At 47.4% G+C, this 15,968-nt stretch overlaps 1 protein-coding gene across 1 annotated transcript in view; it reads left to right on the top strand.

The window, feature by feature from the left end:
• Positions 1 to 269: 269 nt before the first annotated feature.
• Positions 270 to 15,968, top strand: part of LOC149371995 (uncharacterized) — a 173,097-nt gene continuing 157,398 nt past the window's right edge. The window contains exon 1 of the mRNA XM_089566348.1: positions 270 to 692. The gene's annotated coding sequence lies outside the window, so the exon portion shown is untranslated. The remainder of the gene's footprint in view (positions 693 to 15,968) is intronic.

The raw sequence follows: 15,968 nt of genomic DNA, 5'->3' as shown, positions 1-15,968 counted from the left end.
GGTGCGCCTGGAGCGCAGGGGTTGAGGAAAAGAGATTTAGCGAGCCCACGGCAAAAGGAGGGAGCACGGAGCAGGGGCAGAGATCCGGACGCAGGACACAAAAGTGCCGCGGCGGCGGGGATGCGTGCGCTGGGAGAGGAGGAGGCGTGCGCCACGCGCCACTCCGACCGCGCGCGCGCAGCCGGCACCGTCCTCCTCTCCCAGAGCGCGCGGGCAGTGCGCATGCGCGACACCGCGCCGCTCCTCAATGGAAGCCGGCCTCAGAGCGCCTCGGTCCGCGCAACTCTGTGGATGTGCCCCGCGGCCGCTGCGCGTCCCCTCGCTGCCGTGACTCGATCGCCGCCGTCCGTGCTGTGCGGCGCGTGATCGCCGCTCGGCCGCTCCCGCTCTCTCTCGTCGTGTGTCGCGCACGCCGCGCCGACAGACCGTGTGCTCCTGTGACCCGCTCGAACAACGGAGAAGAGGGTCCCATTCAGTGAGGAGGGGACGACGGTGTGCTTCCGTCCGGTGTCGGGATCTCGTCGCCCGTGCGTACGTTCCCACGCGTCCGCCGTCGCCTTCCTGTCGGCATCCGTTCGGCGACAGTCCCCAACATCGTACCTCGGATTATCTTCCCTGCGTTTCCGGAGGTACTACTACTACTGCTACACACCGGCGCTGCTGGCTTCTTCTCTTGGCTTCCGCATCTTCCGGTGAGTGCCGGCCGCCACACTACCGCCGGCTTTGCAGCCCGTTTTTCTGCCTCTGTATATCTGAGAAGCCGCCAAAACTTTTTATCGCTACGCAAGATCGGGTGCTTTGAAAACAATAGAAAGGCCGCGGAGTGCCGAGCGCCTTCCTACTCAGCGTGGGAGATTACAAGACTTGATGTGCAGGCTAGTTAGTGTACCGTGTTTATGCACAGCGCAAAGGACGAGAACGAAGTGTTTCACGGCTCCGTCCTGTTTGAACTGTAAATCTACGGAATGAACATGAGTTAAAACGCACGGTTTATGCATTCACAAAAATACCGCTAGTAAAGTTATGAGACCAGGAAGTGGTGTTGACACCGCGACCACACCCGAACTTAACGAATAAATTAGAAGTAATTAACGATCACAGCCGTACCGATCCTTTCTGCCTGTGGGCCACTTCCGGTATTACTGTGCCTCACAAGACAGAAACAAGTTGCAAGCATGCAGCTTTGAAGCATTTCATGTTCGTCACCAATCTGCTCTCGAGCGTTTCTGGTAAAAACGATGTTGCCGCTCATGCTGTGTCGCCAGAACATAGGAGGAAGATTATCACGGCACTGGATTGGTCGTTTGTAGTATATTACCTTCTAAGCACGCGCTACAGAAAATCTGTATACAGTCCTTGTTTGTGGGATGTATGAAACTATTGTTTTGAGGAAGCACAACCTTTTCAAACTAGGCCCTCTAAACTTTTCAGATGTCATTTTTCTTGCAGAGCAACTTCCTATCAGCGATTTTAATAGAGGGCTGCGACCCTCCTCTCTGATTCTGGGGATTCCGGCGCCACCGGAACGCGTGGTGCCGCGTTTCAACGCCGGCCACTTCAGATTTTACCGATCAAATGTGCAAAGCGACAGATTGTGTAATTACGCTACTTTTGTAGTGGTCTCTTGCAGCCGTGAAAAAAAAATAATCACCGAGGAGCACCTGTAATTTCGTATCGAACAAAGCCAGTTCTTGAATGAGCATGGTCCGGACACCGCGTGTTTCGCATGCAGATATCTTCGGTGCTTCTTTTCTCAAAAGCTCCGCAGAATGCTTTCTTGGCAAGTTTATTTTACGCACGTGCCACGAGTGGGAGCGAGTCTTAATTAAACTCGAAAGCCCGCGTCCCCCTGCCGCTTGGTTTCTTCGGTTCGGCAAACCTACTAGCGAAACGACGTCGGATTTCGCGAGGCTCTTCCCCCGGAGGCGTTATGCAAGAGCGAGCTCTCTAATTGGCCAGGAGCGCGCTACAGCTGCGACGGAGCTCCGCCGCGCTGTGCTTGGGCTTAATCTCATTGCTTTTGCCAAGCTACGGAGCCCGCGAAGGCGACTCGCCCTGCCTTGTGTGCAAAGAGAGCGTCGACCGAACGCTCCGGGTCCTGCCCCGTGGGACCACGACGGTGCCTCGGTCGAACTCCGCGGGCCATTTCTGAGCGCGCTCAATTGTCTCCTGGAAGCACCATGCCAGCTGATACCGAGACGCCCAGCACTCCCCCGGTCTACTGGGGGAGCACTGCCAGGGCCCTAGTTGGGGAGTACTTGCTGATCCGTGCGCACCGGTGACGTTTGTAATTGCAACACAGCTGGCACCTGGTTTCTGTGAAAGATAAACGACCTCCGATGTGCTCATATTGGGAGATTCTATATGTTTGTTTTAATCACTTACCTTTGATCTGGCTCATTTTATGACTTACGCAGCATCTCTGACATTAATTTTCTGCCCCCCCCCCCCCCCCCTTTTATTTTTGACGGATAGAGAAGAGAAGTGGAGATTGCATCGTTGTGGCTTTCGTCAAAATGCAGACGAAATTAAGATTTGTAACAGAGTCAAGCCCCGTTTTCATTATTAGGGTGTTTAGTGTGCTTCCTAATGCGAATCCAAGTCAACCGAGATAATGTCTATAGGTCCCTCTGTAGTTGAGTTTCCTCGGTGCCTGCGTCATCAAGCCTTAAGGAAGCGTACGTGTTCGCGTGTGTTTCGCAAACGCAGCGTTTTTTTTTTTTTTTCAACATAAACAATGCTTAAGTGCTCATTCCTTGCCAATAATTACGTAACGATTTTTACTACGCTCGCTCGTAGTTTATCTTCGCAGCATAAATGCCTATTCCTTCCCCCAGAAATGCAACAACTCGGGCCTACCTCTGCGTGCTGCTGCGCGAAAACTTCGTCTAGACGACACCAAAACCGTTGCTGGGCTCCGACTTGCTGCAGCCGACTTTTTCTTCATCATCGTCCTGGTCTTCTTTGCATTATTACTGTTGTGTCTGTGGATCTCGATTCCGGTTAAGTGCGTGTTTACAGCAGCGCTGCATTTATAAGTACGCAGAGTTTACGTATGCGTTAAGCATGCGTCGACATTTTTCCAGGGATGATTTTCTTCCTTTTGTAGACCCGTTTAGCTCTTGCTGAAAAGGGGAATAAAAAAAGGGTGTGGGGGGGGGGGGGGGGAAACGAGTCTGCGGAGCAAACTTCACCACGGGTGTTGGCCCTTTGCTCTCGTTCGAGCGACGGAGAAGGGCGGAATGTGGGGAAGACGGATCCACGGTTCCCCGTTTTATTCTTCGAGAACTGTGGAAGCAAGACCTATCTGACCATGGTGCCCAGACAAAAAAGTCTCTCTCTCTCTCGTACCAAAGCCTAGAACCGCCACGTCCGAAATTTACGAAGACGTTTAGAATAGAGATGTTAGTGCTTGAAGAAAACCTTTACAAAACCTTGGGAGTTTTCTTAAGGTCGTTTAAACTCGAACATCTTTCTCGCTTTTAAATTTCTAAGTGCTAGTTACCGTTACACTAGCCGCGCGTCTAGCAGCACATTTATTGTATGCTTCCCGAAATATACTCCACTCCGCTTGTAGTTTGCAAGATCTTTTTCAGGAATGTTCATGCGAGCACGTCGATTGCAGCTGTGCCCTAGAAAGGAAGTAATCTCACGTTAGCGTACCGGTGCGCTGCGTCTCACCTGAATGCCTCGGCCTGTGTAGCCGCAGTTTCTAACGATCTCCGACCAGCGTGCGGTCGCGGTACAGCGCTCACTGAACCAATGACAAACTTCGGGTCGTTTTTGGTAATGTGAGCATATGTTTATTCTGTCGGCTGTGGAGCAGATACAGTTGCAGTAAAAGGCAATATCACACTGCCAACTTAGCAGAAAGAAAGTGGTTTGCTAAAAACGAGGCCCGTATAAAAATCAATCAAAACCTTCAACGGAAAGAACTCGCCCACGGCTTGTTAACCAAAGCTTGCTATTCACGTTTTCAAAACGGCTGGTTGTGGTTAGTAGCCGGTTATACGAAAAAAAAAGATAGATATCTGCATAAAAGGATCTAGAGCGCATTAATTAACCACCGAGACGACTTTGTAGGTTTGTGTAAAAATTTGAAGTTTTTAACTACATCGTCTGTTTATTTCCTGCTTTAATTTTTAAAAATTTGTCATGCAAAGCTGCTAGAAAAGTCACCGCGTATAGCATGCAAAACATTGTTGCTGCTTTATGAATTGTGTTAACGTTTCGCCATTGCATTTCAAAGCAAAAATATGCGTTTTAGAAATGCCATTTTTTCGATTATCCCTTCACGCGCAACTGTATAATACGCATCCTAGTTGAGTTGTGAAAGTCAACGCCGGCATCAGCACCGAATTGATACGTCGTAACTTGGAGTTGGATATATTCGATTCAAACCTAAAAGCCGGTAAAAGTACGCCGAATTTAGTTTTTTGAAATTCGGTTTTAACCGAAAATTCAGTATGCTTGGCATGAAGGCATAGCTAGCTGGCTGTCGAGTACGAGTTAAACTCAGTCAAAGTTGGAAATTAACTAGGTAGGGAAGCTAGGGGCGTGGTGAGACGGTGGTATCGTCGAATAAGCCGCGCAGTTGTGCGATTTAAGGCATTTTTCCGCTTGCTCACACGCCTCAGCAGACCAAGGAGCATCGCTTCCTAGTCGCCTGCTACAACTACGCCCTGTTTGTTGACTATCATAACCCCTTAGAGCAGCTAGTCAGTTAAGTAGGTTTATCAACTGCATGTAGGACACTGACACGAAAACGCCCGTAGTGGTGCTAAAAAAGTTGGCAGTGGCTTAGCTCTGCTATGCCAGGATATACGTAGCGTGAGCAGTGACATCATGTGGCTCTGCGGCGGCGGCGAGGCGCGCCAGCTGTGCGCATTGACGTCACTCGCGCATGCGCAGTATGGTCGACGGAGGGAGCACGCAAAACGGCGAGACTGTGGTCAATGTAGCTCACGCTACAAAACATCGTCTTCGGGCTGCTGCTCTGACTGAGCGGCAGATCCATCGCTGCCATCAACACGCAGACCACATGATGCTCCGCCCTCTAGCTTGACAACTCAAAGAAAGCTTGTCAGCCTAGTTCTTAGAAGTAGACTTCCACTTGCGTTCTTGACTGCCGGCCGTCTCATTAATCTTGCGTCGCTTTTTTATTGGCGAAAGCAATTCCTTCTACAAGCCCACCTCGAAGGGCAAAATTGCGGGTAAATTATGTTAATTACTGGCGAAAAGAAATGTTCATGCTGAGAATAATGTCGAGATAGACTTTGTGGCTTTTGGCCACGCAGAATTGCCGCGCTAAATCACCGAAGAAAAAAAAAAGTCAGCAATTCATTCCGGGAGAATAACAGTCGCCTACAAAAAGCCAAACTTGCATTCTGAACTGAACACCTAAAAAATGGCTGAGGCTTAACTTGGTTAAGCCTGGAGAATACGAAGCATCATCGTGTCGCGTAATTTGGAGGCGCACAACCACAGCGACGGCGCGAGGTGGGCCCCCGTTTCTCCACTGTCGTGACGCCATCGTGTCACGTGGTGTGACGTCATGTATCACGTGATTTGGAGGCGCATAACCACGGTGAAGGGCTGAAGTGGTAGCTAAAGTAGTATGCTTCGCATAAAAAGTCCGCCGTTGTTTCGAGAAATAAAAACTGTAAAGTCAATAGACGCAGGCAAACAAGTCGATGCGCTATTCCTTGACTTTTCTAAAGCATTTGACCGGGTCCCCCATTACAGACTTTTGCTCAAAGTAACCCACTTGAACATTCATTCCGATGTTATTGCCTGGGTTAAAGCTTTTCTTGCATGCCGATCTCAGTTCATTTCTGTCAATAATCATCTTTCGTCCTCCTCACCCGTTTCGTCCGGTGTTCCCCAGGGTAGCGTTTTGGGTCCTTTACTTTTTCTAATCTTCATAAATGACTTACCCGCCTGCGTATCATCCAAAATCAGATTATTCGCTGATGATTGTGTTATATACCGTAGCATTTCTAACGACTCTGACCGCCAATCTTTGCAAACTGATTTAGATTCCATTAGTAAGCGGTGTTCTTCTTGGTTAATGACCCTTAATTCCTCTAAAACTAAACTTGTCTCTTTCACTCGCAAGTCTTGTCGCATCCCAACATCTTACACTCTCCTTAATAACCCGGTTGAACTTTCTACTTCCTACAAGTATTTGGGACTACACCTTCAGTCTAATTTAACATGGAATTACCATCTTAGCCATATTCTTGCAGCTGCTAACCGCTCTCTGGGTCTTCTAAAACGTAACCTTAAACAAGCGCCTTTCCACCTGAAAAAACTAGCATATGTTACCTTAATACGGCCTAAAATCGAATATGCGTCGGCCATCTGGGACCCGGATCAAGCATACCTTATTGATGACTTAGAATCTTTGCAAAACCGTGCCGTTAGATTCATCTTTTCTGATTATTCTCGTCATACTAGCGTCACCGCACTAAAGGCTCGCGCCGAACTTGATACGTTATCACATCGCCGCAAACTATCACGCTTGACCCTTTTTCATAAACTTTACCATCATGTTCTGCTCCATGACGATTTTTTTCAATCACCTGAATCTTTTTTTCCACGTCGCGACCACCCGCTGAAAGTTAAACGCATATCATGCCACACTTCTTCGTTTGCTAACTCTTTCATACCACGTACTATAGTCGACTGGAATAATCTTCCTTCACACATCGCTTCTGAGCGGGATCTTAATAAGTTTCAGGACCTTCTTACCCAAATGTCTGTTTAGCTTCACTAATTGATTGTACCACATGCTGCATTCAGCTTTTTTTGTTATTTTGTTTTGTTCCTGCGGTTGTTATGCCTCTAAAACACTATCTGTTCTTTTTTTCGTGTAAGTTACAATGCATACTACAGGTTTTTGTTTATTTCTTTTGTTTTCTACATGTGCTTTCTGTTCTTATGTATTGCACATTGGCGCTTGCTCAATATTATTTTGCGTTGTGTGTCATTGCTCCCCCCTATGTAATACCCTCGATTGAGGGCCTTTAGGGGTTTATTGAATAAATAAATTGAATAAATAATCGTAACACAGCGGGTAAAAAAAGGATGTTATTCCTTTCGAATTCTGTCTGTTAGACGCCGCTTTTGATTCAGTGCTGAATAACCTAGGCATAGTTTTCGACACGAGCAGCCCGTGCAGAAACGCACCACGGAAAAACAGAGCATTGCTGACTATTCACGGAAGGTGTTACGTCACATAAATTGCCATCGTTTTTAGACGAGCGAGGACGTGAGGCTTTGAGCGCATGCATGTCCAATCAGGCCGGCTTCTAGCTAAGTATCTTTCCCTGCTGCTGAACAATGCAGGAAGATTGCTTCTGCGATCGTACTTTTGTCATCAAAGCGTGCCTGCAGTTAGGCAATCCCATAATCTTCTTAGTCTGAGCTCGAAAAAAAAAAATTCGATTAGTTTTAATTTTATTTATTGTACTTCAGTGGCTCGCTGTTTTTCCGATCTTGCTGCACTTTAAGTGAATTACTTTTTGCGTGTGTGCGTGGCATTGATGTGCGCGAAGTCTCACCGCATTTGTTAAGAGAAAAAATATAGCCAAGCTCTCCGCGATTCTTACTGACAAATTAATGAAACCTATTCACTGCCGTCCTTGTTGCGCAACCTAAACTGTCTAAGATGACATTATTCGAGCTTCCTTTGACAGAAGCTGCTGCGCAATTTTTTTTTTCGCAAAAAAATTTCCATTTGATGGGGCGGTGTTATTTTGGCGCATTGGCATGTTTCTAGTTTTTTTTAAGCCAAATTATTGACTCGATGTGCGGGCCGGGCTCGATGTGTCAGTTCATTGCTCAATCCAATAAACCCATGATACTAACAATTTTAAGCCAGTGATGCAAGCCAAGCGTATAGAAAAAAAAATGTTTAAAAAACAAAGAGATTTAATGTACAAGGAAGATCCAGTTACGCAAGAATCTTCACTGCGGCCGAATCGAATGCACAGGTTTCGTACAAATGATACATCAAAGCGCTGTCTTGGTTGCTAATGTACAGTCACGAAAATAAAAAGAATTTTTTTTTTTTTTGCCTAGACGCACACTCTTAGCTTCTTTAGTAACTATACTGTGAGGAAACGCGCTCGCAGGTCGGGAATGATTTGGAAATGTGCCTGATTTTAAATTCACCACGCTAAGCTTGTCGGTCGCGATGCAGTTCGCAGTTCAAAGCATAATGCACTCGGGAATGCGACCCGATGAAATTGAACTGAGCTTTCGCTTTTCTTTTTTTTATTTATTTCTAAGCATGGAAGGTTTTATACAGGCTCTTACAGACCGAAGCCGCTCAGAATGTTCGCTGGATTCTGAAGGCAGTACCACTCTGTCATATATATATATATATATATATATATATATATATATATATATATATATATATATATATATATATATATATATATATATATATATATATATATATATATATATATATATATATATTACCGGCGGCATGTGGTTGTTTTTCTTCTTTTTTTTCTGCTTTTCTAATCAGTTTGCTTTAAGCGATAACATATTCAGTAATATTCTAAATTGATCAACACCACAAAATAAATAAATTAATTAAAAAACAAATCCCCTGTGCCCCTTGGTTTCTGTGGCTGTTGGCTTCTTTCATATATATATATATATATATATATATATATATATATATATATATATATATATATATATATATATATATATATATATGACAGAAGCCAATGGGCACATGGGATTTTTTTAATTTATTTATTTATTTTATGGTGTTGATCAATTTAGAATGTTACTGAATATGTTATCGCTTAAAGCAAACTGATTAGAAAAGCAGAAGAAAAAAAAGAAGAAAAAACAACCACATGCCGCCGGTAATATATATATATATATATATATATATATATATATATATATATATATATATATATATGACAGAGTGGTACTGCCTTCAGAATCCAGCGAACATTCTGAGCGGCTTCGGTCTGTAAGAGCCTGTATAAAACCTTCCATGCTTAGAAATAAATAAAAAAAAGAAAAGCGAAAGCTCAGTTCAATTTCATCGGGTCGCAAAAAACAAATCCCCTGTGCCCCTTGGTTTCTGTGGCTGTTGGCTTCTTTCACATATATATATATATATATATATATATATATATGACAGAAGCCAATGGGCACAGGGGATTTTTTTAATTTATTTATTTATTTTATGGTGTTGATCAATTTAGAATATTACTGAATATGTTATCGCTTAAAGCTAATTGATTAGAAAAGCAGAAGAAAAAACAACCACATGCCGCCGGTGGGATCCGAACCCACGACCTCCGAATTACGCGTCCGGTGCTCTACCTCTGAGCTACGGCGACGGCTGTCCAATCTTCTGTTTTCGGGGGTATTTATGTTTACAAGTAACCTAACCTTGAGAGTGTTCATCAGCGCCACCCACGTTCATAAGCGGCGGACGTAGAACGTCCTGAGTTACCGCAGATGTGACGTAGAACGTCATCGAACGGAGAGGGTGGAAGCTGCGTGAGAACCCTCTTATGCTTCCTATGGCATCAAGGCTGCCAGAACCGAGGCCCTCGCTAAGCAATTAAGCAAACAAGGGAAGGGGGAATGAGGGGCTCGTTATAATTATGAAAGAAGCCAACAGCCACAGAAACCAAGGGGCACAGGGGATTTGTTTTTTAATTTATTTATTTATTTTGTGGTGTTGATCAATTTAGAATATTACTGAATATGTTATCGCTTAAAGCTAATTGATTAGAAAAGCAGAAGAAAAAACAACCACATGCCGCCGGTGGGATCCGAACCCACGACCTCCGAATTACGCGTCCGGTGCTCTACCTCTGAGCTACGGCGACGGCTGTCCAATCTTCTGTTTTCGGGGGTATTTATATATATATATATATATATATATATATATGACACAAGGGATATCTACGCACTATCACCTGGTGACAATGAGTAATACAAGTATTCCGCGCCACCCCGAGCAAGCAACATAAAACCTTACCAATAATTGGAATTTACAACTACGTAACAAATTTAGTACGCCTTCAGTAATGAATATATCATTTGCCTTCACAAATGTTGGTCACAAAATGCTATGCATTGCATCCGTGTTGCACCTAGTGGAATGCATTTGACGCATTTTGATGGGTTTGCAAGTGTTGCCAACGCTCAACGCCAGGTTTTACGCAACATTAAAGTGTGCTACGAGGGAACGAAGGGAGTGCACTAGAACAAGTTAGCACCTGAGTCACATTTGGCACATTTAGTTCCGCGTAATAGCCTTCGGCTACGTAGACCTGTTGACGGCGCTGATGACAAGTGGTCTCCTTGATCGATGCCGACCCTCGTATTGCATGTGCCAGGCCATTGAACGAGTGTTTCATGGCATACCCACTCGCCTCCACAGCGGCACTGTGCAAGCCAAGTCCATTCTCTGTTCGCCGCCGCGGTGGCTCAGTGGCTATGGTGCTCGGCTGCTGTCCCGAAAGACGCGGGTTCTATCCCGGCCGCGGCGGCTGAATTTCTTTGGAGGAGAAATTCGAGGCCCGTGTACTGTGCGATGTCAGTGCACGTTAAAGAACCCCAGGTGGTCGAAATTCCCGGAACCCTCCACTACGGCGTCTCTCATAGCCTTAGTCGCTTTGGGACGTTAAACCCCATAAACCAAACCAAACCATTCTCTGTTCGCCTGTGCGTGACGTATGGATGGATGGATGGATGGATGGATGGATGGATGGATAGGAGCGCCCCCTTTGAAACGGGGTGGTGGCAGTTGCCACCATGCTCAGCTTTTCTTTCTTCAGTGACGTACTCCCTGTCACTGCTGCCATCTGGTGGCGATGAGGGCACATGACGACTGCACACGTTTTGCATCCCCGTACGCACTCTCACACACTCGCGAAATTTTCTTACGGTGCGCGGGAACGCAAAGTGTTTGCACCCTTCTAAAGTTTTCATTCCGTGGTTGGTCGCCAAATTCAAACACAGAGCGCGTGATTGACGTTTAATATAAGAGCGCGACGCTCCGACAAGCACTGGTGACGAGGGGCTGAATAGAAAAAGATGGTGAGAAAAAGCTTTGTGGCGCAGAGAATAAGGGGAGTATTCTGCGCTGTTGTCTTTGCTTGTGTTATGAAGAGAGGGAACCGAAATTTGAACACCTGCGGGCGCATTTTGTTCCTTGTTCCATTTTCATCTTTAAATTCATTCACCATTCGATAAACGGACAGGAACGAATGAATCTCTCTTTTTATTTTCTCGGGCACGCCTGACACATTGTCACATGGCGTCCTTTTGAAGCATATAGATATAGCTTGAGACGCATGAAGAAATTTTGATACGGGATATTGCAAGCGCGCATAGATATTGTCAATTTCGATTTGAAGTCATGAAGAAATTCGCCACGCTAACATTGTGTTATAGGCGAGATTTCTTTCGACGTTTCTTTTGTGATATGTTTGGGAAGTGTGCACTGATTCGCTGGAGTTGCCCGAATAGAATCGGTTTTTTCTTCCTTGCTTATGAGCCCAGCCGAAAAGCCTGTCGGGATATGTTGCATCCGAAACCTTGACTACTCTCGCGGCTTCCACTGTGCAAACTGAAGTCTTGTGCATTCAGTTTTCATCATGCCTTCAATGTAGTTTGGACACGATGAGCTTAGCGTTCTTGATAACCCCCTGATAGTTTCTTCCCACTTCCATTTGCATGCTGGGAAACCGGTGATAATTGCCTGCAGATCGCTGATTCGCGGAACGTTATCGGCGCATGAACCGCGCACGCCTAGACATTCGGCTCTCCTTATACTTCTGCGAACTTGAAGTTCAAGGACCGAACGTCCTCAGTAATGTTCCCATAGTTCGGGCTTCGGCCGGAACAAAAACCGCTCGTCCGCTGGTCATTAAGCGGAGCCGAGACTGGCCCGGAAAACAAAGTACTCGGCGTAGCGTGCAGTCTCGTTAGCGTCAGCGAAAATCTTTTGCCAGCTGGGGCGCAGAGCCTGTCAATTAGCGCTAAGGGTCCTTCTCTCCAACTTCTGTCATTGGGCGAGATATCGAGTCAACGCAACGGTGATGTCTGTGAGCGCGCCCGCCGGACGTTCCGCAGGGGCTCTTCGTGCCGAGAAACCTCGTGGGATTGCGTAATGCGGTGTCTCCGCAGTCCGCACTGAAATTAACCGTTCTTATTATAAGCACATTCCGAACGAACGCAAGCTCGCCTCAAAGAGAAACGATGCCCAGCAGTTTCGAAACTTGGCAATCTTCCATCACGCGAGGAAATTGGTTTTCCGGCACTGTAAAGTGCACCCGTTCGGATTTAAGCCTCCGGGCCATAAAGAGACGCTTTTAGCGTGGGTCGGTCGCTGTTCGCAGGCTGTACAGGGCGGTACTCTTTCGATCTCTTTCGCCGTCGCTCGGGAGAAGCTCGTGCGGCTTCAGTTTTGATACAGCCGGCGTCGCTTCTACGGCATAATGCACTCCGGCTAATTGCTCGCTGCGCTATGAGCGCGGCCGTGGCTGAGACCAAAATTTCAGCTTTTCTTTCTTTTATTTTTTCAAGCTGCTGTAGCGCTTTGCCTCCATACAGTGATTGATCGCGTTCGGCGGCTTCTGCGCCGGGCGCACTTCCTTCGGGGCAGAACACCGGAGAGGCTGCACTACTCTCTTCTGAGGAGCTCGCCGTCGCTTAGGGGCGTCCTCCTTGAAAAATGGTTCCCCCGTCGCGGCTTGCGGTGGGGCACAGCACATCCCCCCTGGCCGATTAACTCGAAAAATTAGTATTCACGTCACCCACCGACCGCGAGCCTGTCAGCCCGCGCTTCGCTCTACAGAGGACGCCCGAAGTTGCTCTCTATACACGCGGGTGGCAGGCGAACGCTCGGCGAGGACGTTGCTGAAGTCATCATCTTGATCGCTCGGAGCATCGCTCGCGGAAACGGCTCCGGTGTTTCGTAATTTGCGCATTAATTGAAAGCTGCTCGAGAGACCTCAGAGAGTGTGTTGCCTGTGTTGCCGAACTTGTATCTTCAAAGAAGATCCACATCAGTGGAAGGGAGCGGAGGGCGTGCGATGAGGGTCGTTTCATACTCCCTTTCCATTCTTTTATAAGATGACAGGGATTTTTCGTGTGTTTTAACTGTGAAAGAAGCGTTAAGGTCACGGAAAGAAAGGGGTTGGAGAGGGGGGCGGAGGAAATGATCTTTCTCTTTCGTAGCTTAGATATTTGTAAATGAACGTTGGATACGCCCGCAATTTTTCTGTAATGGTTGCCCTTCGTATAATCGTAAGGTTTCGGGGCCCTAAAGATACTTTTCCCGTATTTAAAACTCCCTCATTGTTATCACATACAACCATTCGCTTTTTGTTAACTACTACGTTGCCCCGGAGTTCCGTTGCTTTGTTTCGCCCGATTGCTGAACCGGACATTCACGAAACGAAAGCAAAAGAAGCTCTTTTCCTTGAGAGTCCTATACTGGATACGCGACGTCACACATACACATGGCGCACAGATGGAAAGGCGCAAGACAATGGTCTCAGCTCGTGCCTCTGTCACGGCGCGCGTATTTGAAAACAAAGCGCCGCTGATCTTTTCCTTCTTGTCCCTGTTGGGTGTCCCGAAGCCCGTGGTCATCTCATCAAGAACAGCGCACTTGAGGGCGTGCCTTCGCATCTCGGAGGGCTTTCCTGTTTTTTCCGGCGAATAAGCCGACGAGGTCGTGACAGCCCGGGGCAGTCGGGAGAGCAGCACGGTATCGGCATTCTGCTTAAACAATGGAAAATACGGCCGTGCGCCACGTAACGACGAAACTAAAGGCGGAACCGGACGAAGCCGCCAACCAAATGTCTTTTTCATTGCGACCGGGCCGCTCAAATGGCGTCGCGGCCGCCGCGGGCAGAGATGCGGTCTCCGTGTAATGGAGCCACTCGCGTGTGGGCAATGGCCAAGCGGCACTGCACCTCTTCTCTTCCAAAGGCCGAAGAGGGCGGCCGCGCCCACACGCGTGCCTACGCGCCCAGCCTGGCGCATCCGGATACTCGCCGTGGCCCGCGTCCCCCGCGGTGCCTCGCCGGCCGGGACTGTAGGGGGCGCCTTGTCTGCCGTCGCCGCCGCTTTGCCGAGTGATCTAACGTTTCTTCTTTTCTTCTGCGTTGAAACCAGCGGGGTAGTTTGGTAAAATGCGGCATACGGCAAGGCAGACCACCGATAGGACATGTGGTTGGAAATTCCACGCCGACGTGGACTACAGGTTACAGGAGCCTTACTGGAAACTTCATTAGCGCGACGAAATTCGCGGAACTGCACCCTCTGTTGCGCATGCGTAGGTGGCAATAGCAGCAGCGACTTTTTCAAAATGATTCCAGGGTCGTTTGATAGCTTTTATTGGACGTGAAATTTTCCGAAGTTTGGGAGATGGAAAAGATCAGTCCTTACAAGAGGCTCGAGTATCGATTGGAGGGCGACGAGATGGCGTTGGGCAACGAAATGACCCTCGCACGTGGAAAGGAATTGCTGTGCTCGGGGTTTCTTAAAGAAATAGTTCAATAAAGTTAAGCGTAAACTGCACTGCAGATAGATATATTACAAGTTATTCGTTACTGTTTTAGCCCCGTGTAATTCGGGAAAAAAAAAACAGACATACACTTCCTTTGCCCATTGTGCGTGTTATACAGGAGATCAAGATATCGGCAGTCTAAAAGGGCATGTATGTAATGAATTGTGTCGATGTCTTTCCGACACATGCTCCGATCGACAGGGCGCTGCACCGCGGTCTCCCACAGCGTTACTGAGAATTCTTACGACCAGAAGGAAAGTATCTAAAGACACTAACTGCGCAGAACCGATGACCCTAGCAGAACCGATGACCCCAGATGACGCTCGAGATTACTCACACGTGGAGCCCGTGCCGTGGCCACTTGGCTTACTGCAACAACTCGTTCGTTCGCCCGGAAACCTTCTGTGTTAAGTGTGAGTAATCTCGAGTCTAAAGAAAGTGCTCTATTCTGTCGGAAACAGTGAATACACTCTTACAAAGTGGACGGGAAAGGAACGCAGCAAACGAAACAAGAACAGGGCGTCACTCCTTTTCAATCTCGTCTAAATTATTGTCAACAGAGAGGAGTTTGGTGAGATCAGAGTTGGTGCGCCGACGCCACCGTTTTACAGCGGCGAAGAACGGCCTTTGCGCGCCCCTTTTGGGGCTTATCCTTCGGGGGTCTCCGCGCAGCGACCTTCGCTCCTCCTACACGACCGCCAACGTCCGCGCTCGGCGAGGCACTCGAAGGACAAGCGCCGCTGCACTGGGAGGCTCGCGTGCGATGCAAAGGTAGCTCGATGAGATCACGAGCGAAACCGCGTATATGTAGCCATAGTATAGCTGCACAGCCGAACCTCGTTATAACAGAGAGGTTAATAACGAAATAATGGATATAACGAACGAATGACGGTTCCCCTTGGAAGCTCGGTCAACACGGGCTGTGGCGAAGTAATCGCCAGGCCAATTAAACTTCGTTATAACGACCACCACCACCATTCCGCCTTGGTGGCTCAGTGGCTCTGGCATTCAAATGCAGAAGTTAAGTTCGCGGGATCGAATCCATGCTTTAGTGGCGGCATACGAAAGCGTCCGGGTGCTATATGATACAAGTGTACCTCGAAGGGACAGTACGCTGACTTTTAGCGACTCTACTTTCTTTGCAAAACTTTGATGCTCCTTGCCGAAATAAATGTATACCCGGTTGTGAAGCTGAGAAAAGAAGGCAGAATTATTTCTAAAGCAATTTTTCGGTTTCAGAATATCTCCTTCCCGTATACGGTAGTTGGCATCTGCAAACAGTGACGTTGTTAACACGACAAATGCCTGCCACAGTAATGAATAATGGGTAGTGCCAACGATAAACGTGGCATTAGTTGAGACGCATAAGTTGTTGTTGGCAGTAGTA

Source organism: Amblyomma mixtum, chromosome 1 (genome assembly GCF_055824585.1).
Source record: "Amblyomma mixtum isolate Tamu chromosome 1, ASM5582458v1, whole genome shotgun sequence".
Classification (NCBI taxonomy): Eukaryota; Metazoa; Arthropoda; class Arachnida; order Ixodida; family Ixodidae; genus Amblyomma; species Amblyomma mixtum.
Note: the sequence above shows the minus strand (reverse complement) of the source record. Positions and strands in the feature narration are given on the sequence as shown.